The sequence below is a fragment of the Lepidochelys olivacea genome (genome assembly GCF_965140295.1).
Source record: "Lepidochelys olivacea isolate rLepOli2 genome assembly, chromosome: 3".
NCBI classification, from domain to species: Eukaryota; Metazoa; Chordata; order Testudines; family Cheloniidae; genus Lepidochelys; species Lepidochelys olivacea.
In genome coordinates, this window is record NC_140413.1 from 72,934,655 (window position 1) to 72,959,584 (window position 24,930).

The 24,930-nt window shown below is 47.1% G+C and overlaps 1 long non-coding RNA gene across 1 annotated transcript; it reads left to right on the forward strand.

The window, feature by feature from the left end:
- Positions 1-9,166: 9,166 nt before the first annotated feature.
- On the forward strand, positions 9,167-22,390 carry LOC311517445. The gene is made up of 3 exons (XR_014710697.1): positions 9,167-9,664; positions 19,228-19,360; positions 21,573-22,390. It is a non-coding gene; the product is annotated as an uncharacterized lncRNA (long non-coding RNA).
- Positions 22,391-24,930: the final 2,540 nt, after the last annotated feature.

The window sequence follows — 24,930 nt, forward strand, 5'->3', positions numbered from 1 at the left end:
AGAGAAATAATGAACTCTTGCCTTTTTCTATATTATTATCCATTTAGGACTTTATGAGAACAAACAGGTTTCAAAGTAGCAGCCGTGTTAGTCTGTATTCGCAAAAAGAAAGGGAGTACTTGTGGCACCTTAGAGACTAACAAATTTATTTGAGAATAAGCTTTCGTGAGCTACAGCTCACTTCATCAGATACATTCAGTGGAAAATACAGTGGGGAGATTTATATACACAGAGAACATGAAACAATGGGTGTTACCATACACACTGTAAGGAGAGCGATCACTTAAGATGAGCTAATACCAGCAGGAGAGCTGGGGGCGGGGGGAGGGGAGAAAACTTTTTGTAGTGATAATCAAGGTGGGCCATTTCCAGCAGTTGACAAGAATGTCTGAGGAACAGCGGGGGGGGGGGGGGGGAGGGGAAATAAACATGGGGAAATAGTTTTACTTTGTGTAATGACCCATCCACTCCCAGTCTCTATTCAAGCCTAAGTTAATTGTATTCAGTTTGCAAATTAATTCCAATTCAGCAGTCTCTCGTTGGAGTCCGTTTTTGAAGTTTTTTTGTTGAAGAATTGCCACTTTTAGGTCTGTAATCGAGTGACCAGAGAGATTGAAGTGTTCTCTGACTGGTTTTTGAATGTTATAATTCATCTGATTTGTGTCCATTTATTCTTTTACATAGAGACTGTCCAGTTTGACCAATGTACATGGCAGAGGGGCATTGCTGGCGCATGATGGCATATATCATATTGGTAGATGTGCAGGTGAATGAGCCTCTGATATTGTGGCTGATGTGATTAGGTCCTATGATGGTGTCCCCTGAATAGGTATGTGGATATAGTTGGCAACGAGCTTTGTTGCAAGGATAGGTTCCTGGGTTAGTGTTTTTGTTGTGTGGTGTGTGGTTGCTGGTGAGGACTTGCTTCAGGTTGGGGGGCTGTCTGTAAGCAAGGACTGGCCTGTCTCCCAAGATCTGGGAGAGTGATGGGTCGTCCTTCAGGATAGGTTGTAGATCCTTGATGATGCGTTGGAGAGGTTTTAGTTGGGGACTGAAGGTGATGGCTAGTTGCGTTCTGTTATTTTCTTTGTTGGGCCTGTCCTGTAGTTGGTGACTTCTTGGTACTCTTCTGGCTCTGTCAATCTGTTTCTTCACTTCAGCAGGTGGGTACTGTAGTTGTAAGAATGTTTGATAGAGATCTTGTAGGTGTTTGTCTCTGTCTTTATATATTTGTATATAAATCTCCCCACTGTATTTTCCACTGAATGCATCCGATGAAGTGAGCTGTAGCGCACGAAAGGTTATGCTCAAATAAATTTGTTAGTCTCTAAGGTGCCACAAGTACTCCTTTTCTTTTTGAGAATAAACAGATTTGCAACATGGAAGAAGCAAAACAAAAACACCCCTGCAATTTGCAAAAAGAAAGTGTTCCTAAAAGCAGGTTAAATATGTTTTTTACTGGTAAAAACATTTTCAAGTAAATGTAGTGTTTGTAAACCACACCACATTAACAGCACTGGCTGGAGATATCCACTGTTTATCATGGGGCATGTATAAAATGAATAGTAAGTAGCAATAGGAGTTTCTCCAGCTAATCTCTGCAAATCTACCTTCCTCAGCCCTGGCCAGAAGGGACCATCTGTGGCAGTGGGCAGACTGTCTCCTTGAGCGTCCTCCTACACAGAATGTTGTAAGTGTTGTAAGGGAAATTTTAGCTCATAGTCCAAATGTTAAAGATTATGAGCAAATTTTCTACATAGTGTGAGAACACGTAGAAGCACATTTAAATCACGGCAGTTCCACCATCTTACACCAGGACTAATTTCAGCCCTTTTAATTTTAAGAATTACAGGCCTGATTCTATAGCTGCTGTGCATACAGAACTCCCATTGAATCCAAATTGTAGAGCACATGCAGAATCAAGTCCAAAATCTGCTTTCATACTTTTGTAATTTGACATAGAACCACAGTGGCTATAATTTTCAGAGCTACTAATATACCTAGGACCTAACTGGCCTCAAAAGTGCCCAATCCAGAGCCTAACCTTCAGTTGGAATGTGCCTACCTAGATATAGTAGACTTGGCCAATGGCTTAGGGGCCCAACTAATATTTTCAAATTAGACATGGGGACATCTGGAAGTGAAGCTGTAGGTGACTGAAAAGGTATCTTCTCCCATAGGTGCTGCCACACTTGGAGTGTACTTGAGTTGGGGAGAAATTGAGTGTATCCACAGTGAAAAATCCAAGGAATTTGGGGAATGGCAAATGGATAAAATTATCTTCAAGCACATACCAACTTGGCAAGTTTTTAGCAGCAGATGAGAAAAAGAATACATTAATTTAACAGCTGACTGTCTCTTCCCACCAGCCCACTTTCATTTGCTGTAAAGGACATGAGGACACAAAAGTTAAGCCAGAGATTTCTACAATATAGTTGTCTACTTTTTCTATAAATAAAGGCTAGAAAAAGCTGGGAGCCAAAGGGCTAGACACATATCTAAGAAAATACACAACCACTGGGATGGAATTTTGAAAACTACTTTGTTATTATTTTAATAGCTGCCATACAGAATCCACATGTTTTATGAGAAACCATATATACAGATTTTTCTGTATATACACAGATCTACAAATTTTTCATAATTCAAAACATATAGACTATTCCTATTATAGCAGAGTTTATTTGTTATTACTATACTGTAGAGCTAACATCTCGTCAGGCACTTTAAATATGAGGTAACATTTTCAAAACCACCTAAGTGACTTAAGAATCTAAGGCTTGGTCTAAACTACCAACTTATGTTGGTATAACTGCATTGCTCAGGAGTGTGGAAAATCCACGTCCCTTAGTGATGTAGTTATACAGACCTAACCCATCCACACCACGATAAAAGAGACAAATGAAATGTTCCTGGCCATCGGCCTGCTCCCATTTGAAATCCATAAGGAGTTTTGCTATGGGTTTCAATGAGAATTGGGTGAGAGCATTGTGTTCAAAATTATTTTTATGTACTTCAAGATAAGATGTGAAGATTATTCAAGATGTCCTCTTTCGAAAATTAGTCTCTTTCATAATGCAGGAGCAACTGCATTATACCTGTTTCCTGGTCTAAACCTATATTTTATGCAAGACAATATTTTTTACGTAGAGTACAGGTTGTTAAAATACTTATTATAGACAGCATATTCAATACGGCACAGAAATATTTGTCTACTAAAGTCATTTTTGTAATGGGCTATGTTGACTTTGTTGTTTTAAAACTAAATACCAACCATAAGGTAGTAGTGGGCTGGAACAGATGGAGAGTTCATTTCTCAACATGCATTGGAATCAAAATGCATTCTTTAAAATTCATATCCAAATGTGGATTGGGTAAATTATAAATGATAATTTTGCACAGTTATAGAGATACATCTGATATAACAAAAACTGATTGTGTAACACAGAAAACAAAGGAATAACTCCTGTACAACAGTGTTAGAATTAATTATTGTTTATAGATGCCACCTTAAAAAATGAAAGGTAATTTGTTTTAAAAAAGGAAGTTCACAGTGGATCACTTTTATAGCCAGCAATAATGGTGAATTCTAGTTAGTGTAATCCAGTGTGAGCATCTCTACTATGTACTGTTACCATTATTTCTAGTACAGGTATGGAACGATTATGGATAATCACTTTGTTTTGTGCATTGAACTTGTCAGAACTTCATATCAATTTACTTTATTGGTGCAGCTAGCATATTAAATGTATCCAGTGTCTGAATATCAAGCTACCGATAAGATAGAGGAGGCTTGCATGAGTCCCTTGTTAACAAAGCCAGCTTTGGGGGCCATGAAGGAGAACCTCAGCTTTCACATAAATGGCTTTTTTCTTGTGAAGCCAACTTTGGGAACATTTACCTGATAGTAACTCATTTAAACAGATGGGTAGAATTGAAAGGCACAAATATTTAGACTTAGTTTCTGAAGCAGGAGGCTGGGAGGGGGGTGAAGATGGGGATCCTAAAGATCTCAAACTCACATACAACAATTGCATTTACAATGAATCTCTTAAATTTGGGTATTTCACCAAAAAAATATCTAACAAACTTTCTCCAAATTCCATAGACCAGTCCAGTGCATTGTGTTGCCATTGCCAAATAGTGTAGGAATTTCTTACTTGGGTCAAGAAATGGATGGGATGGAATTGTTTTGAAGGCCCATGCAAAATGCTGTGGTGCTCTCTGCTTGCGAACATTTTTAACATGCTATAAAGCTGGGCCTGAGCTATCTGTGGCTCACCCTGGCAGCTACTAAGCTATGGGCACTCCCACTATTGCCACAGCAGTTGGCATGTGCCATATGTTCTTTGCAACTGCCAGCCTTACCCCGCTGGCCCTTACCCACCAGGACTCAAGGATGAGGAGCAGAGGAGCAAAGGCTAAGCTGCTACAGCTTGGAGTGTGGGTCCTGCACACTCAACACCTCTCTCCCTGCCAGGTCAGCTCTAAAGCCAGTATTGGCACATCTGAGGAGCCAGAGGGGATCCAGACTACCATCAGAGGCACCCCACTCCAACTGAGCAACCATTCTATACCTGAAGCCACAGCATGACCCATTTATACCTATTGCTGCTGCTGCGAGACACAGCTGTCAGGTAAGAAGCCAAATAAAGAAGCCTCTATGAGGGCAGTGGAGTGGAGTAAAGGACTGAAGGAGGAGAAAGAGAATGTAATTGATGAATATTTTATTAGGGATAGACAGAAGAGTATGGAATTGATTTTGAGGGGTTAGTTTGTGTGTAAATTATGGATTGGCCTCCTCTGAGGTTGAGGTGAGGAGGCAGAGAAGCATTTAACCCAAGGAGCAGCATATTTATCACAGACTGAGGAGTTTTTGGCATCATGCCTCTGCACTGAATGCCATTCGTTGATTTTCTATTAAATCTAAGAGGAGAATGAATAAAGTGTACAGTTGTTAGTAAGGTTAAAGAAAGAGCACTTTACATGCTTATCCAACCATTGGAAACAACAGTTTGCATCTGCCATCCCATTAGCAAGTTACTGGTCACAAATTTATAATTATTTATTCACTCAGCATCAAGCTGTCCTCTACAATCCAAAATATTCTGTATTTAATGAAAATATGTAAGCTCATTTTTGGTCAAGTAGCAAAATTATATATAGCATTAAGTCTAATTTCCATGACTATTTGCATGCATGTATGGAGGTTTGTGTATGAACTATGGACCAGGATTTCTTTGAACTCTGAAGTACTAATCTGGTAAATTAATTTTTCACTTTTAATTTTCAGTATGTTTTTATTGTATCCATGGAAGAAAAGAGGAACCCTACCCTAGTTAATTTGGCACCTGTACATTCCCAGAGAAGGTAATGAAACAGAGAGTAATTCAAACTTTATAAAGGGAGTGAATTCTAATCATGTTAAGGTTATTCTTAATTAAAATATCTATTAACTTTTTATAGTCAGTACAATTATAGATGTATTCCTCCTTGACAAATTGATAAAAAAATTATGATTCAATACTATTTATTTTTTAAAAAATTCCCACCTTAGAACAAGAATAGCTCATCTGTATAAAATAGCTCCAAACTAAGTGATCAATTTTAGGAAAAGTATAAGCTATTTAAAATGTTCCAGTTAAGCAACATATATTTAAGCTAACTTGATCCCTACTTCTTGGGCTCATAAACACACTCATGGAGCTATAAACACACTCATGGAGTAGGATATAAGTCATCATCTTTTTGTCTCATTTAGCTTAACCAGTCCATGTAAATAGTTAACCCTTTTAGATTTTTTTTTTTTTGCTTACACAGGATATATTTTTGATCAGATTCTTTTTAATTATTCAGGCTATCCAGTCATAGAATATACTGTAAGTGATTTATCAAACACATAAGTTGACCAGCACTTTTAGCAAGTGCTTTGTGGCTCCCAGGAACAGCTATGACAGCCTGACTGATTTTAGTGCAATCAGTATTTATCTGAACAAAACACCCACCTCTGAAATTTTAGCAGTTGAAGAATGGGTAAAAACTCCTAGGACAACAATGACTGACCTTTTAAAATGTGTTTTGCACTGACTAACGTTCACCTGAGTTTCTCATAGGAAACCCCGTTTACTACACGTGTGAGGTAACTTCAAACAATCCAGCATTCTTAGAGGAGGCCCCATTGGCATAAGTGACCTTCAACCTCATCGCCCAGGCTCATAACAAAGTCTACTCATTCGTTTCATTTATTGCTTTACATTTCAGAATAATGTTCCTGCTCATCAGGAACTGAGCAACTGTCTTTTCTGAGTTTTAATATTGAGACATTCCTAACCAACCATCAAATCCTAAGCTCATGGTGATCTAATATGTGGATTATACAGAAAAATGACAGGAGTTTAAAGGCAGAGCTTGTTGGAGACCCTTGGTATTAAGGTCCAGTGTTGCTTGTTTCAATTAGTATCCTACCCAATCTAAATATTTCTGAGACAGCTTGCTCTGGTGTCGTAGAACTTTATACGACTACTGCTTTCTGACTTCAGGGAGCAACTTATTTGTAGCTCTTTCCTTTTCCTGTTTTCAACAGGAGGTGAAATGACCAAATGAGTGTTCTCTTCAATTAGAGCAGAAGAAGCAGAGCTGGTGTGAGGGAATCAGATCTGGGGCTTTTAACAAGGCAGAAGGACAGAATTTTGTTCCTGCTCACGAGGAGCAATAAAAGCTTCATTGCAATGCTGGACATGGAATGAAATGTCCTGGAGTCCTGTAAATATCAGGGGACTGGAAACTGATAACTAAAGTGTGTTTTTGCACAAAAATTTGACCTTCCATGAGCCAAAGAAACATCCTATTGTCAGACACTGGACTAGGACTCTTCCCTTAATGGATGAGTCACATACTACCATTTTCCCAAATTTCATTGGTTTGTATTATTAAAGTCAGTAAGAGTAGATCATGTGTAATGGAAAATGTGTGCTTCATCTCTCAATCAAGTCAATAATTAAACAAGATCAGACACCATTTGTAAGCTCTGGCACCTGATGCCTAGTGGGTAAGGAGCTCTTTGTTCCCATCTGTTGGTGAACATGGGGAAGAACAATGACAGAGCTGCTTCATTGGCTTAAGCTATTTAACTATTATTTGTATGTGTAGAGGCTTGTAGGAGCTTTGTGCTGGGAGAGAAGCTGAGCCCTGATTAGGGGGTGGGGCTTCTCTGACTTGGGGTCCTATAAAGGTAGCAGCCAGTTGTCCAGCGGCACAGACAGCTGCAGCGGTACAGGAGCCAGCAAACAGAGCTGGAAACGGGAGTTTGAGTGGGAGTTCTGTTGGAGGAGAAGGTATTTATACAGAGGCAGCAGTGGTAGTGAAGACACAATGAAGATGACTGGATGTGGAAGCTGCGGTATGTACATGATCCTGGAGGATCATGTAAAAAGAAAAAGGAAAAGAGTTTTGTCTGCATGAAGTGCCGTCTGATAGAGCTGATGGAAGAAAAGATCAGAGGATTGGAGATGCAGGAGGAAAGTCTGCTTGAGTTTAGATGGGGGTCAAGCAGATTATGGAGCAAAGACATGAGGCAGCTGAAGGGAAAAGCTCAGACTTGTAGATGGAAGCAGGACTGAAGAATTCTAAGGGAAGACTGCTGGGTGAAGAAAATGGACAGTGGAAGCATGTGACTAGGAGAACCAGGCAGAGGAAAAGATGGGCTAGTGAACAGGTTTGCAGAGTTGCACAATGAAGAAGGGGCTCAGCAGGTGGTCACTGAAGGTGGAAGGACAAGGAAGAAGAGAAGAGCGGCTAGTCCTATAGGAAAAGGGGAAGAGTCAATGGAGACTACACCAAATAGGAGCCCCAGGAGGGTACAGGATGGATTGAAGAGGATTATAAGGGAGAATAGGAACGGAAAGAACTTGCAGCCAGAGGGAACAGGGGATAGACTGGAGAATTGCACCGTCACCAGGAAAAGGCAGGTCTACGTGATCGGGGACTCCATACTGAGAAGAATAAACAGGCCTGCAACCAGAGTTGATCCAGAGAATAGAAGGGTGTGCTGTCTTCCAGGTGCTAAGATATGGAATGTGGGCCTGAGGTTGAAAAGGATCCTACAGAGAGCGGGAAAGAATCCACTGATTGTCCTTCATGTGGGAACAAATGATACCGGTAGATTCTCGCTGCAACATATCAAGAGAGATTATGCCAGGCTGGGGAAGACACTTAAGGAAATCGAGGCTCGGGTGATCTTCAGTGGTATTCTGTTGTTCCTAGAGAAGGGCAACAAAAGTGTGACAAGATTAGGACTATCAACAGATGGCTCAGGCAGTGGTGCTATAAGGAGGGTTTGGGGATGTACGGCCACTGGGAGGCATTCATGGACAGAGCACCGTTCTCTTGGGTTGGACTTCACCTGAGTAAGGAGGGAAGTAGACTTCTAGGATGGAGGCTGGCACAATTGATTAAGAGAGCTTTAAACTCAGAATTTGGAGGAGATGGTTGGGAGATGTCCAGTGTGACAAAGTTCCTGCTCTACCTTGGGGGGAACCTGGGCCCGCCCTCTACTCCGGGTTCCACCCCAGGGCACTGTGGAATGCAGCTGTCTAGAGTGCCTCCTGGAACAGCTGTGCGACATCTACAACTCCCTGGGCTACTTCCCCATGGCCTCCTCCCAACACCTTCTTTATCCTCACCATAGGACCTTCCTCCTGGTGTCTGATAATGCTTGTACACCTCAGTCCTCCAACAGTCTGCATTCTTACTCTCACTTCCTTGTGCCTCTTGCTCCCAGCTCCTCACAAGCACACCACAAACTGAAGTGAGCTCCTTTTCAAAACCCAGGTGCCCTGATTAGCCTGCCTTAATTGATTCTAGCAGCTTCTTGATTGGCTGCAGGTGTTCTAATCAGCTTGTCTTAATTGTCTCCAGAAGGTTCCTGATTGTTCTGGACCCTTCCCTGTTAAGGAGCCGGAATCGTTCTTCACTCGCTCCTGAGCTATTTGCTTTCCTTTCTTTCCTAAAGCCCCCCGGCCCGGATTTTTCACACTTTTCCTTTTGCTTAGTTTCCCCCCCCCGCGTTTGGGCCGGACGCTTTGTTTTTTTGGTTTCGTTTTTTCCCGTTTTTTTGAGCTGCGTCAGTGTGCTGGCCGGTCGCCAGCACCCCCCCCCCCCCCCGATGCCTGCTTTTGGACTTTGCTCCTTGCTTACTTGAAACCCCCGGAGGAGGGGGGGAGGACTGCCAACCTGCTGTCCGGGGAGGGGAGTGGACCCCCCCAGACCCAGCTGTTTTGTTTTTTGCCTGGACCTTTTCCGAGAGCCTTGGGACAGAGCCAACAGCTGTAGCAGACGCCAGAGGCCGGAGTACTCCCGGGCAGCTATGAATCATCGTGGAGAGAGGCCGTAAGACTGAGGGATTTCTTTTGAATTTCTACCCTCGGGGGGGGGAGTTGACTGCATTTCAGCTGCGCCTGCGGCGGCACAGGGGTGTAGCAGGGAGCTACCCCCAGATCCATCGGTGCCCCCAACCCCCCCACCACTATTACAACTATCACGGCCCCCGCTGCTTCGTCCCTGCTGGCAATCTGCCATCTGCCTTCGGATCCAGCTGTTTGCTTTGGACTTCGCCTTTTGGCCCAGGCATAATAACCAACCAAGCGAGACTCTTTGGACACTTGTGGTGGGTTGTCCTCCCCCCACCCCCCCCCCCGGATTGTTTACCCCATAGCCTACCCCTATTACCGGACCCCGATTTTTGCCCCCCCCCCCCCAGTGTCTCCCTGTCTCTCCCTGCTCACAATGGCAGAGAAGGAGGGACGCAAGGCCCCTCCACCGAAATTGGTTGCCCCTTCCCCATCTACCCTCCTGCCCACCCCTCAAGATTTCCCCACCGCCTCCATTGTTAGAACCCCTGCCACCGCCCCCGCTGGGGCATCGGCAGTGGGAGGCACCGGGGCGATTACTACTGCTGCTCTGGTTCCTGCCCCATTAGATTCTAGGAACCCCCCCCCAGTTAGACGGAAAAATCGAAGCGGGCCAAAAGGGAAGGGCCCTGCTAATGCCGCTGGACCCTCCGTGGCAGAGGCCGCCCCCACCACAGTGGCCTCGTCATCGATCGCGGCACCCCTCCCAGCTGTTCCCTCCACCAGCTCTGCGACCATCCCTCCCCCGGCCCCCAGGACGTATGCCCGGGTGGCGACAGGCCCCCCCCTCACCTGCCGCCTCCTCATCTCGCCCTCCCACTGCCTCCGCTGCCATTACTAGTGGTCGGGGCCCTCTTCCCGCCCTGACCAGGAAGCACGGTGTCCGTTGCCTCCTAGTACCCGCCTCGCCCCACGTGGAGGCATACGTGCAGGCGTTGGCGAAAGTGGTAGGACCCATGGCCATTGTGGCGGCCTCCAAGATGTATGGGAAGGTCGTTCTCTTTCTGGCCTCGGAGACTGCCGCCCAGGAGGCGGTGGAGAAGGGCCTAGTGGTGGGGGGGGTGTTTCTCCCCCTAGAACCGCTAGAAGATCTGGGCGTTCGCTTCGTCCTCACCTCCGTTCCTCCCTTTTTACCTAATGTTGCCCTGTTACCTGCTCTTTCTGCCCTGGGGAAGCTTGTTTCTGTTATTAGCCCTCTCCCGTTAGGCTGCAAGGACCCCGCCCTCCGTCACGTCCTATCGTTCCGCCGGCAAGTGCAGATTTTACTGCCGGCGGGGGTGCGTGACGGAGAGGCGCTCGAGGGGTCCTTCCTAGTTCCCTACCAGGGAGCCCGCTATAGGGTCTTTTATTCCACCGGAGAGGCCCGGTGCTACCTCTGCCGCTCGGCAGGGCATGTCCGCAGGGACTGCCCTTTGGCCCGGGGGAGAGGGGCACCTGAGACCCCCGAGACCCGGCGGGATATCGGCCCTGTTGTTGCCGACACCCCTGGCCACCCGGCACCCGACACCACCCCCCCTCCCACCCGATCCACCGCTGCCCCCGTCCGGGCCCAAGAGGCACCCCTCCAACAACGCCCGGGCGACCACGGGAGTCCCACTCTTGCCGTAACCACCTCGGCAGAGCCTATGGAGGGGGGTGTGGCAAAGCTTTTACCGGGTGCAGGAGAGGGCTCGCCCCAAGGAGAACCCCCCGCCCCTAATGCTGCCTTACCGCTACCCCCCCAAACCCCTGAACCTCTGCCTCCGCGCCCCGCTCCGTCCCCTGCTACTCAACCCCCGGACGACGCCATGGAGGGCTGGACTGTAGTCCAGGGGAAGCGAGGCAAGCGGAGGGCTCGAGCTCCGCTGCATTCATCTGACGCGGAAGCCCCCCGGAAGACCAGGAAGGGAGGTACCGACCCTGAGCCTCCCGCCTCGGCCACGAGTGAGATCCATTCGCTGGTGTCGGGAGGTGAAGATAGACCAGCATTGGAGGGTGGAATCCCCCCTACGCGGGGGACCCTCCCCTCCGAAGCCCCGGGGGAAGCCCCTTCTAACCAGATACCACCTGAACTCCCAACGAACCCCGACGTGACCGCCGAGGCGGGCCCTAGCGGAGAGGCCCCTGGGGTGGTGGGAGTTGGCCTCTCCTCTGTGTACGCAGAGATTGAAGCCCTGGATTTGACCCCGGTCACCCAGGGAGGGGATGATTTATTGCCGGCCGGCCTCGATTTGGGCAATCTCACCCCAGGCCCCCTCTCCCCATGCCCTTTCCCCCTGACTGCCTTTCCGGGTGAGCACCCCACGGAAAGTGGTTTACCGCCTGGGGCCATGGCTGCCACGACCACCCCGGAGCCAGTACCTAGCATTCCTCGGAGCCCCCTCCCTTGCCCCTTCACCCCCGACCCTGCTCGGGAGGCGCCTTCTTTTCGCTGTGCGCCTCCTGAAGCCCAGGGCCTTACCTCTGCCCCTGCCCCCACCCCTATTCCGGTTCAGTTTCCCTCCTCCTGCAAGGCTACCGCCGCCCCTGGGGTTATTTCTTTTCCGCCTTTTGCAGATTCCCCCCAGGGAGCAGTCTTTATGTTTTCTAGTTGCGACTCCCCAGGAGTTGCACCTTTCCCCCTGCCATCCCCGTCCGCCCCAAGGCACGAGATGGAGTTAATAACCCCAGCCTGTCAGACACCCCGTCGGCGGTCCGCACCCTGCCTACCCGCCTTAGCGGACCACGAAGCTGCATCAAAAGCCCCACCAGGGACTGCTCTGGGAGTTGTAACCCTACCCCCCCATGAGCTGCAGCATGCATTACGGGAGTTCTTGAAACAATGCCGTGGTGCCCGCGATAGGGCACAGCTGGCTCTCCAGCAATGGGGGGACTTTGATCGACTCCTTCGGGCCGCGAGAGCCCTTATGAGGGAGGGTAGAGGGCAAGGGAAGGGCGGTGCCGCGGCCTACGAGCGGGCCCGCAGCTTCCGGAAAGAGTTACTTACTCACGGGATGGGACACGGGTTGCTACGCGACCCGCCGGGGGCCATGAGTACCCCCACCCCTGAGAACTCCCCACCCCCCCAGCCCTCCGCATGACACCTCTCATCATTGTAACCCTGAACACCAGGGGCTGTAGAATGGCTCTCCGCAGGTCCCAGGTGCTCTCCTACCTTCGGGAGGGGAGGTACTCTGTGGTTTTCCTGCAGGAGACCCACACGGACCCAACCGCCGAGGATAGGTGGCGGCTGGAATGGGGGGACGGGGTATACTTTAGCCACTGCACGGCTTGGCAAGCTGGAGTGGCGACCCTGTTCTCCCCCACCCTGCGACCCGAGGTGCTCGGAGTCACTGAGGCCGTGCCGGGCCACTTGTTGCACCTCCGAGTTCGTTTGGAGGGGCTCGTGGTCAATTTTGTTAATATCTATGCCCCGCAAGTGAGCTCACAGCGGCCGCAATTTTACCAGCAGGTGTCCGAATTTCTCGACACCCTGGATTCACACGAGTGCCTGATCCTGGGAGGGGACTTTAACACCACCCTCGAGGAACGGGACCGCTCGGGGGCCGAGCCGAGCCCGGCCGCCGCGACCATTCTTCGAGACATAGTCGACTATCACTCCCTAGTGGACGTCTGGCGTGACCATCACCCAGATGATACTTCCACGTTTACCTTCGTTCGGGTGGAGGCCCGTCGGTCGCACCGCTCTCGGTTAGACCGTATTTATCTATCCCGTCTCCATCTTTCACAGGCCCACTCCTCCACCATTCGGCCGGCCCCTTTTTCCGACCATCATTTGGTTGCCGTCACGGTCTCCCTCCGTGCAGAGGGACCGGGGCCGGCTTACTGGCACTTTAATAACAGCCTGTTGGAGGACGAGAGCTTTGTGATGTCCTTCCGGGAGTTTTGGCTGGCCTGGCGGGAGCAGTGGCGTGCCTTTCCCTCGGTGCGGCGATGGTGGGATTTAGGGAAGGTGCGCGCCAAGCTCTTCTGCCGCAACTACACTCGGGGCACCAGCCGACGGAGAAATGCGGCGATAGAGCAGCTGGAACGGGAGGTCTTAGAGCTGGAGAGGCGCCTGGCCGCCAGCCCCGGGGACCCGTCCCTCTGCGGAGCGTGCCGGGAGAAGCCGGAGGAACTTCGAGCCCTCGAGGACCACCGGGCCCGAGGTGCCTTTGTCCGGTCCCGCATCCGCCTCCTTCAGGAGATGGATCGCGGCTCCCGCTTCTTCTACGCCCTGGAGAAAACGAGGGGGGCCAAAAAACACGTCACCTGCCTTCTAGCGGAAGACGGCACCCCCCTCACGGATCCGGAGGAGATGTGTGGGAGGGCCCGTGACTTCTACGCAAACCTTTTCTCCCCGGATCCGACCGATCCTGGCGCTTGCGGGGTGCTCTGGGAGGAACTCCCCACGGTCAGCGTGGGCGACCGAGACCGGCTAGAGCTGCCTCTCACCCTGGCCGAGTTCTCGGAAGCCCTCCGTCGCATGCCCACCAATAAATCTCCGGGCATGGACGGGCTGACCGTGGAGTTTTACCGCGCGTTCTGGGACATCCTTGGCCCAGACCTAGTCACTGTCTGGGCTGAGTCCTTGCAGGGCGGGGTCCTCCCTCTCTCGTGCAGACGAGCGGTGCTCGCCTTGCTGCCGAAGAAGGGGGACCTCCACGACTTACGAAACTGGCGTCCCCTCTCACTCCTTAGCACGGATTATAAAATCGTAGCGAAAGCAATCTCGCTGCGGCTAGGGTCCGTGATGGCGGACGTGATTCACCCAGACCAGACCTATACTGTCCCGGGTCGCAGCATTTTTGACAACCTCTTTTTAGTCCGAGACCTTTTGGAACTCGGGCGGAGAGACGGTCTGTCGTTCGCCCTCCTGTCTCTCGATCAGGAGAAGGCGTTCGATCGGGTAGATCATGGGTACCTCCTGAGCACCCTGCGAGCGTTTGGATTCGGACCTCAGTTTGTGAGTTTTCTCCGGGTGCTGTACGCCTCCGCGGAGTGTCTGGTTAGGCTCAACTGGACCCTGACCGAACCGGTCAGCTTCGGGCGAGGGGTGCGGCAGGGGTGTCCCCTCTCAGGCCAGCTGTACGCTCTGGCGATCGAGCCTTTCCTCTGTCTCCTCCGCAGGAGGTTGACGGGGTTGGTGCTGCGGGAGCCAGAGCTGCGGCTGGTCCTGTCGGCGTACGCCGATGACGTCCTCCTCGTGGTCCAGGACCCGGGCGACTTGGCGCGAGTGGAGGCATGCCAAGCCATCTTTTCGGCAGCCTCCTCCGCCCGAGTCAACTGGGTCAAGAGCTCTGGCTTGGCGGTGGGGGGCTGGCGGCAGGTAAGCCCCCTCCCACCCGCGCTTCAGACCATCCGGTGGAGTGCCGGCCCTCTGCTCTATCTCGGCGTTTACCTTTCTGCCACGCACCCTTCTCCGCCGGAGAACTGGCAAAATTTGGAAGGCGGCGTGATTGAGCGGATCAGGAAATGGACGAGGCTACTCCGATGTCTCTCCCTTCGGGGGAGAGCACTGGTGCTTAACCAACTAGTCCTGTCCACGCTCTGGTACCGGCTCAACACCCTAGCCCCGGCCCCGGGTTTCCTGTCCCACCTCCGGAGATTGATTCTGGAGTTCTTTTGGTCAGGATTGCACTGGGCCCCTGTCGGGGTTCTCCACTTGCCCCTGAAGGAAGGAGGGCAGGGCCTGAAGTGTCTGTACACTCAGGTCCGCGTTTTCCGCCTCCAGGCCCTGCAGAGGCTCCTTTATAGTGCAGGTAGTTCGCCGTGGAGCATATTGGCGCATGCCTTTTTACGCCGCTTCCATGGGCTCCGCTATGACCGACAGCTCTTTTATCTTTGTCCGAGAGGTTTTCCGCGAGACCTCTCCGGGCTGCCGGATTTCTACCAGGACCTCCTCCGGGCCTGGAAACTGTTTTCAACGACCAGGTCCGTGGCGGCCATCGTGGGGGCAGATCTCCTCACGGAGCCCCTGCTACACAACCCCCAACTTTGTGTGCAGGCGGCGGAGTCCCGCACGGTGCGCCAGAGGTTGGTCCTGGCGGGAGTTACGAGGGTCGGGGACCTCCTGGACTACGACCGGGGGGACTGGCTGGATCCCCTGACGCTCGCTCGACGCATGGGGCTCTCCAGCCTTCGCACCCCCCGGCGCGTGCTTCGGGAGGTGGAGGCCGCTCTGACCCCCGCCGCTCGGGCTTATGTTAGCCGAGCCTTGTGCGAGGGCGCGCCCCGCCCATCCCTTACCCCAGGCCCGCCGGACCTTTCCATCGGGCCCCTACTCTGTCGATCCCAACACACCCCTCATCCTTTCACTGCGAGCCGGCTGCATGAACTGCAACCGGTCGGTTTTCAAGTTGCATCACGGAAATATCTATATACACTCACGCTCCATACCCTTCATGCCCGCACCCTGGTGTCCCGCCCCGATACAAAGTGGCGAGATCTCTTACCACCTTTGGAGGGTGAGCAACCTCGGTGGGCCAGCCTGTACTCCACCTTGGTCCCGAGGCCCGTCGGGGACATCAGTTGGCGGCTCCTTCACGGGGCTGTGAGCACGGGCGTGTTTTTGACACGTTTTACCTCCCTTCCGGAGACTTGCCCTTTTTGCAACGTGAGGGAAACCCTGGCGCACGTCTATTTAGAGTGTGCCAGATTGCAGCCTCTTTTTCGGCTCCTCACAAATATTCTTTTGCGCTTTTGGCTTCATTTTTCTCCCCACCTCTTTATCTATACACTCCCCATCCGTGGCCCCACCAAGTCGCGGGATCTCCTGGTTAGCCTCCTCCTAGCCTTGGCTAAAACAGCCATTTATAAGACCAGAGAGCGGAGGTTGGCTCATGAGGCGTCCTGCGATTGTGAGGCCGTTTTCCGACTCTCAGTACATTCACGTATCCGGGCGGAGTTCCTCTGGGCAGCGTCCACCGACTCCCTTGACACCTTCGAGGAGCGGTGGGCGCTGTCCGGGGTTCTCTGCTCGGTGACCCCGTCCGGTTCCCTCCGTCTGACCCTCTGATTGAGGGAAAGAGCGAGAGCCGCCAGTCACAGCCGTTAGTTGCTGTGAATACCATCATTACTGTTTTCTAGGAGGGGTCCTATAATACATGGGTGTACCCGCCTCCCTCCCAACCACCCACCCCGCAGCCGTGCCCATCTTGTCGGGCACTCTCAGGAGAGGGAGGGTCGGTGACCCTGGGCGCGGCACTAGGTAACTCGAGAGGGTGGAAGACCACGAGTGTCGAGGAAGCCCCCCCGCTCTGGGCCTGGGCTAACCTGAACACCTCTCCCTCCTGAAAGCTGTTGTGTTATACCTTTTGATTGCGTTGTTTTGTTGCTAAGTTTTTTTTTTTATCCCTTTGTATTCTTTGTAACTGTTACAAATAAATTTCCTTTCTGTTTCAAAAAAAAAAAAAACCTTCCCTGTTACCTTTCCCAGGGAAAAGGGACCTACTTAGCCTGGGGCTAATATATCTGCCTTCTATTACTCTCCTATAGCCATCTGGCCTGACCCTGTCACACCATGTAATCAGCACGCCGGATTTTAACATTGAGAGGGAAGAAAACAAAGTAAGAAAGGATACAGCCGTGGGTAGGAGAATGAACATAAGGAGGAAGGGCAGTGTGGATACCAGTCTAATAGGTTATTCTGGCTGTAGAATGACTGTGTCTAATCGGGTAAAGAATGTGAGTGAGGCCAAACAGCAAAAATTAAGATGTTTGTACATCAATTTGAGGAGTCTAGGTAGCAAAACGGAGGAACTAGAGCTACTGGTGCAGGAGGTGAAACCAGATACTATAGGGATAACAGAAATAACAGGGTGGAATAGTAGTCATGACTGGACTACAGGTATTGAAGGGTATGTGCTGTTTGGGAAAGACAGAAATAAAGGTAAAGGTGGTGGAGTAGCATTGTATATCAATGATGAGGTAAAATGTAAAGAAATAAGAAGCGATGTAATGGATAAGACAGAGTCCGTCTGGGCAAAAAATTATTTTGGGGAATAAACTACTAGAGCCTCCCCTGTGATAGTACTTAGGGTGCGCAATAGACTGCTGGGATCCGATCTGGATATGGATAGAGCCCTCTTAAATGTTTTTCATGAAGTAAATACTAATGGGAATTGTGTGATCATGAGAGACTTTAACTTCCCAGATATAGACTGGAGGACAGGTGCTAGTAATAATAATAAGGCTCAGATTTTCCTAGATGCGATAGCTGATGGATTCCTTCATTAAGTAGTTGCTGAACCGACTGAACGGTATGTCATTTTAGATTTGGTTTTGGTGAGTAGTGAGGACCTCATAGAAGAAATTGTTGTAGGGGACAACCTGGGTTCAAGTGTTCATGAGCTAATTAAGTTCAAACTGAATGGAAGGCTAAATGAAAATAAATCTGCGACTAGGGTTTTTTTAATTTCAAAAGGCTGACTTTGAAAAATTAAGGAAATTAGGTAGGGAAGTGGATTGGACTGAAGAACTTGTGGATCTAAAGACAGAGGAGGCCTGGGATTACTTCAAGACAAAGATGCAGAAGCTATCAGAAGTCTGCATCCCAAGAAAGGGGAAAAAATTATAGGCAGGAGTTGTAGACCAAGCTCGATGAGCAAGCATCTCAGAGAGGTGATTAAGAAAAAGCAGAAAGCATAAGGGAGTGGACGATGGAAGGGATCAGCAAGGAAAGCTACCTTATTGAGGTCAGAACATGTATGGATAAAGTGAGACAGGCTAAAAGTCAAGTAGAGTTGGACCTTGCAAAGGGAATTAAAACCAATAGTAAAAGGTTCTATAGCCATATAAATAAGAAAACAAAGAAAGAAGAAGTGGGACCGCTAAACACTGAGGATGGAGTGGAGGTTAAGGATAATCAATGCATGGCTCAATATCTAAACAAATAATTTGCCTCAGTCTTTTATAAGGCTTATGGAGGATCTTAGGGATAATGGTAGGATGACAAATGGGAATGAGGATATGGAGGTAGATATTACCATATCTGAGGTAGAAGTGAAACTCAAACAGCTTAATGGGACTAAATCGGGGGGCCCAGATAATCTTCATCCAGGGATATTAAAGGAATTGGCACACCCATTGAAATGAAATTGCAAGCCCATTATCAAGAATTTTTAATGACTCTGTAAACTCAGGGGTTGTACCGTATGACTGGAGAATTGCTAACATAGTTCCTATTTTTAAGAAAGGGAAAAAAAGTGATCTGGGTAACTACCGGGCTGTTACTTTGACATCTGTAGTATGCAAGGACTTGGAAAAAAATTGAAGGAGAAAGTAGTTAAGGACATTGAGGTCAGTGGTAAATGGGACAAAATACAACATGGTACTACAAAAGGTAGATCATGCCAAACGAATCTGATCTCCTTCTTTGAGAAGGTAACAGATTTTTTTAGACAAAGGAAACACAGTGGATCTAATTTACCTAGATTTCAGTAAGGTGTTTGATACGGTGCCACATGGAGAATTATTAGTTAAATTGGAAAAGAGGGTGATCAATATGAAAATTGAAAGGTGGATAAGGAATTGGTTAAAAGGGAGACTACAGCGGGTCATACTGAAAGGTGAAATGTCAGACTGCAGGGAGGTTACCAGTGGAGTTCCTCAGGGACCGGTTTTGGGACCAATCTTATTTAACCTTTTTATTACTGACCTCGGCACAAAAAGTGGGAGTGTGCTAATAAAGTTTGCAGATGAGACAAACCTGGGAGGTATTGCCAATTTAGAGAAGGACTGGGATATCATACAGGAGGATCTGGATGACCTTGTAAACTGGAGTAATAGTATGAAATTTTATATTGAGAAGTGCAAGGTCATGCATTTAGGGATTAATAACAAGAATTTTTGTTATAAGCAGGGGACACATCAATTAAAAGTAACGGAGGAGGAGAAAGACCTTGGAGTATTGGTTGACCCCAGGATGACTATGAGCCGCCAATGTGATATGGCCGTGAAAAAAGCTAATGTGGTCTTGGGATGCATCAGAAGAGGTATTTCCAGTAGAGATAAGGAAATGTTAGTACTGTTATACAAGGCACTGGTGAGACCTCATCTGGAATATTGTGTGCAGTTCTGGTCTCCCACGTTTAAGAAGGATTAATTCAAACTGGAACAAGTACAGAGAAGGGCTACTAGGATGATCCGAGGAATAGAAAACCTGTCGGATGACAGGAGACTCAAGGAGCTTGGCTTGTTTAGTCTAGCCAAAAGAAGGTTGAGGGGAGATGTGATTGCTACCTATAAATATATCAGAGGGATAAATACCAGAGAGGGAGAGGAATTATTTAAGCTCAGTACCAATGTGGATACAAGAACAAATGGATATAAACTGGCCATCGGGAAGTTTAGACTTGAAATTAGACAAAGGTTTCTAACCATTAGAGGAGTGAAGTTCTGGAATAGCCTTCCAAAGGAAGCAGTGTGGGCAAAATGCCTATCTGGCTTCAAGATTAAACTTGATAAGTTTATGGAGGAGATGGTATGATGGGATAACATGATTTTGGCAATTAATTGAACTTTAAATATTCATGGTAAATAGACCCAATGGCCTGTGATGGGATGTTAGATAGGGTGGGATCTGAGTTACTACAGAGAATTCTTTCCTGGGTATCTGGCTGGTGAATCTTGCCCATATGCTCAGGGTTCAGCTGATCGCCATATTTGAGGTTGGGAAGGAATTTTCCTTCAGGGAAGATTGGAAGAGGCCCTAGGGTTTTTTTCCTTCCTCTGTAGCATGGGGTAAGGGTCACTTGCTGGAGGATTCTCTGCACCTTGAAGTCTTTAAACCATGATTTGAGGACTTCAGTAGCTCAGACATAGGTGAGAAGTTTATTGCAGGAGTGGGTGGGTGAGATTCTGTGGCCTGCGTTGTGTAGGAAGTCAGACTAGATGATCATAAGGGTCCCTTCTGCCCTTAATATCTATGACTCTATGACCTAGAGCTGGCCAGAAATTTTCCAGCTGAATGTTTTTTTCATAGGAAAATGCCAACTCTACATCTCAATTTAGATGAAATTTCAATAGAAGCCAGACAGGGTTCTGCCAACTTGCCTTCCTGGCTCCTCAGCACTTCACTTGGCAGGCTGCTTGGGATGCCAGGCTCCCAACCTTACCCCTCCTGGGACACATGGGCTCTCACGGTTTCCAGAGTGTCTGTCCCTGGGGCATCCTAAAAGCCCCTCCAGCCCCAGCTCCCCGTCTTCCAGACAGCTCAGAGAAATGTTTAGAAAAGACAAAATGACATTTCATTTAGACTTATTCCAAAACAATTTTGGTGGGATTTGCATTGCTGAGAACATTTCAAAATGTCCTTTTTCATTTTGAAATGGAACGAAACACGTTTTGAAATTCTGGAATTTCTCATGGAATGGGAATTCTATTATCCATCTATTTGTACAGTTTACCCAGAATTCCAGATGGACAGAAGCTCTATAGAGAAATTAGTTCTATGCTCCCATATATTGATGGATAGGGAAGTACAGCCAGTGGTGCTGGAACTAGGAGTGCTGGGGGTGCTGGCTTGAAGTAGTTGCAACAACACCAAATACATGATTTCCATTATCAACACCCCTGCTATAAAATATTGTTCCAGAACTACTGAGTATGGCTATGGAGAGAGGTTCATTTGCACAAGCTTTCTACTCAGAATTCCTCCTATGGCACTTTAAGAATATTTATAGCTGTACACAAATTCAGAATTGGTTGGGTAGTGGAACTGAACTGAAAGAGGAGAGAGCTACTTTGTGTCTAGGAGTGCATGCCCAGTGGCTAGAATTCTGTTCAAGGATCTGTGCAAAGTGACTCACCAGGTAGTGCACTGCCTTGTGTCTAGATGAAACATTGCAATTTTTTTCTGTAGTCCTGCCAACCAGGTCCACACAGTCTTTGTGCCTTAAGACTCTGCCCTTTTGCTGGGTCACCTTTGATCTGACCCCTTTTAGGGCACACCAGGGTTTGGTGTAGGGTAGTCCCAGGACCTCAGACAAGGTCAACAGCCCTGGATCAGGCTAAGTAACCTTTCTGGCCCCTTATGTTTGGTGTCTTCCCACTAGACTTCCTGGGGAGGCTGTAGGGGAATCCAGTTTTCTTGTCCCAGTTCTCAAGGCAACAAAGGAAAGGAAATTAAATTTACAGAAATAAAGAGAAGCACCAGTTTCTTTCCAATATCCTCCAGTCACCTGTTCTACTGCTCTGTGCTCACAGGCAACTGAAGAAAGTTTGCTGTCTGCTGTGCTGCTTTCTGGAAGCTACAGTTAAGAGGTGTGTCCACCTCTCCAGGCTGGGGCCTTTTGAACTGAACTTCTCCCTTTTTAAGGCTCCTCCTCAAAAACTGACAGGACTTGCAAGTGTGACAGAGCAAGACTGCCTGAGCCCAAAGCTTCTCTTTGAACCCTTCTTCCCTGATGTGGGGTTTGAACACTCTGCCAGAGGGTTCTATCTGCTATAAGCTTTCTTCACCAGAGGATCCTGTGCCACTGGAATGACTCTTTGAAAGAAGACAAGGAAAGGAAGCTCCTTAACAAGACTCAACACAGAGAAGGCTCTTCACTGAAGCCTATTGGACAGTCATACCAACAGGAGGTGAACTGAATTAACAGACTACTACCAAAGTTACAGTGGGGGTGGGTTATTTATCATTCAAATAGTTAGATGGTTGCTGTGCTCCCTTTTCTCCGAGTGAAATTCTCCTTGTTTCATATGCAGATTCAGGGCTTGTGAGTGCAGAAGTATTGCCTGTCAAGGGCACCCATGTAAGGTGTTTAATTATCCCAGAGATTCTGGGTGAGGGCTTGAGTCAGTGATGTTTGTTAGTTTTAAGAGGTGACTTCTAGTTATTTGAATGTGTGGCTTTTTGCTGCCATTAAGCACCTCACAAAAGGGTTATACTGTTGATGTTTTTCTAGCATATAATGTAACTATTTTGTAACTCATTTTGAGTTGAAGGGGTGCTGCAATACAGGTCCATTAACTGTCAACATAGCCTATGAGAAACTGGACTATTGTCATTAAAAGACTCTTAAAAGACAGACATTTTTAATACTTGAAATTATTAAACAATTTGAATGGTGTATTTAACAATAGATGGACTATTTTAATCACACAGGAATAAATCTGAGTTCATAGTGATTCTACATAGTGATTCTTAAACCTCTAGGATTCAGAGATTCAAAGCTATTTTTCCAGCTTCTAGACTTATTTAGAGCTTTATTTAGAGCTTTTTTCCTACCATTACCCCAAGTAGTAGAACCCTAGGTCCAGTCACAGAATGTAGATTCCCCGGCTTCACTTCACAGCATGCACTCAAGGTAGATACAAGAGGCAAAGCAGATTAAAGCCAATGCTGACACCATGGCACTCAGGATTTTAGTAAAAGTAAAGGGTCTGAGAACCTAAATATTGGGAGAGAAGTGAAAAGTATTAGGTATAGAAAGAATTGTCTCTTTGGGAAGAAAAGCGGTCAGTTTAGTCTATAGAGATGGGGAAATAACTGCATGTGTATATGCCGTATGTATGCACATGCAGATATTTATTCAGTGAAGGCATTTGAATATTTCATGTTTTGTCTGAAACATTTAAAGTTTTGTTTCTGGTTCAGATCAGTAAGGGAGCTCTTATGCATTTTACCTGAAGCAGTTTTCCCCATCTTACAGGTGACATGAGTTTCAGCCTGCAAGTACAAGAGCCAACACTTGATGAGTGTTCTAATACATTGTACATCAGATTACCTTGATTTTTTGTAAAACAAGGCTGTTCAGTACCTTTCATTTAATATACTGTATACTGACCTTTTAAGACAACTACATTTTACAAATGAAATCTTAGATGCTAATAAAGGAAATTATGGCTTCAAAACCAAATGCCTAATCTGGCTAGGTCTACTCTAAAAATACTAATGTTTCAAATTAAAAGAATTTGGTTAATTCCATTTGCCACAGCCTACTATCACTTACACTGAACCAGATTCTTACATTACATTACTATATAAAATGTCTGTGTTTACACTGCAAATCTCTCCCCAAAAGTAGATGCAGCCTATTAGCCTACACTGCAATGGTTCATTGTCTTGAGGTTAAACACAATCCATAAATATCCAGGTGATTGAATATTAAAGCTTGATTAAACTGTGGAAAACATGTAATCTGAAGATGAATGGGCTGTAATGTGCCACCACAATGATCCCATTACTCTGTTTATCTTTATTTGAAGCTAGCTCTAAATCAAGGTAACAAGCAGACAATATAAAGGAAAATTAAACAAAAAGAAAGAAAAGGGACATTTAATCACTATATTAGCTTCATATGAATATTGATTCCTAGTGTGCGCTGTCAGATAAATGGAAGTTGGAAGAGCAAACTTCTTTCTGTGAAATGTGCTAGATCAACATGTGGAATTCTGTTGGAAGAAGAAATCTGTAGAAAGGGAAGCAATGAAACCGAGTTGGAACTGTGCAGGGCCTTCCCTTTTCATGATACTATATGGTAAAGTGGCTGAATATGGATTTGGAATCTCAATATACCAGAATATGCAAGAGAAACAAAAAGTCCCTACCTTAGTTCAATCCCTCTGATGCAATATTCTTCCCATAGGCTTCTACAGTTGAATGAACTGCATGTTCTTCTCTAGTATACAAGTTATGAAGCTATCATAGGCATGGATGGAGACCATAAAACATTTAAACCAAAACATTCCAAGAATATTAAAAATAAAATATAGACTAAGAATCTTGGGCCTCTACAAGTAGAATAATACAGATTTACTGAGACAAGGTGGGTGAGGTAATACCTATTATTCTGTTGGTGACATAAGAACAGCAATACTGGGTCAGACCAAAGGTCCATCTAGTCCAGTAACCTGTCTTCCAACAGTGGTCAAGGCCAGGTGCCTCAGAGGGAATTAACAGAACAGGTAATCATCAAGTGATTCATCCCCTGTTGCCCATTCCCAGCTTCTGGCAAACAGAGGCTAGGGACACCATTCCTGCCCATCCTGGCTAATAGCCATTGAAGGACCTATTCTCCATGAATTTATCTAGTTTTTTTTGAACAAGCTTTACTGACAGAGACAAGCTTTACTGATTTACTCGTAATAATAAAACCAGATGGATTACTTTGAATAAAATTATCTAATTCAAAATGAAAATAGAGGATTTATACATCATACTGCTTTCAGTGACAAGATAGAAGCTTGCACAACCCTGGTATTTGCTTGGGATGGAAGAACTTCAGATAAAAATAGTAACCTGAATCCAAACTACACTACTTTTGATGCTCAAAACTCTCTCAAAACCAGATCCGTAACATCCAGATCTAAAGTAGCAAACAAGAAGAAGAGAATTTGTAACAAGATCCCTCCTCAGATTTTCTTGTGAGAAGGATTTTTCATTATGTGCATATAATTCATATGCAATTATTCTAGACAGAATAAAGAAAGCAGCAGATTCAAGGTTGCAACAAGAACAGGCAGGGTTTAGATAACAAAATCATGCATTGATCAAATAGTAACCTTACACATCATCATAAAATTGTCGATTGAATGGCAGTCACTGCTTTATATGAAGTTT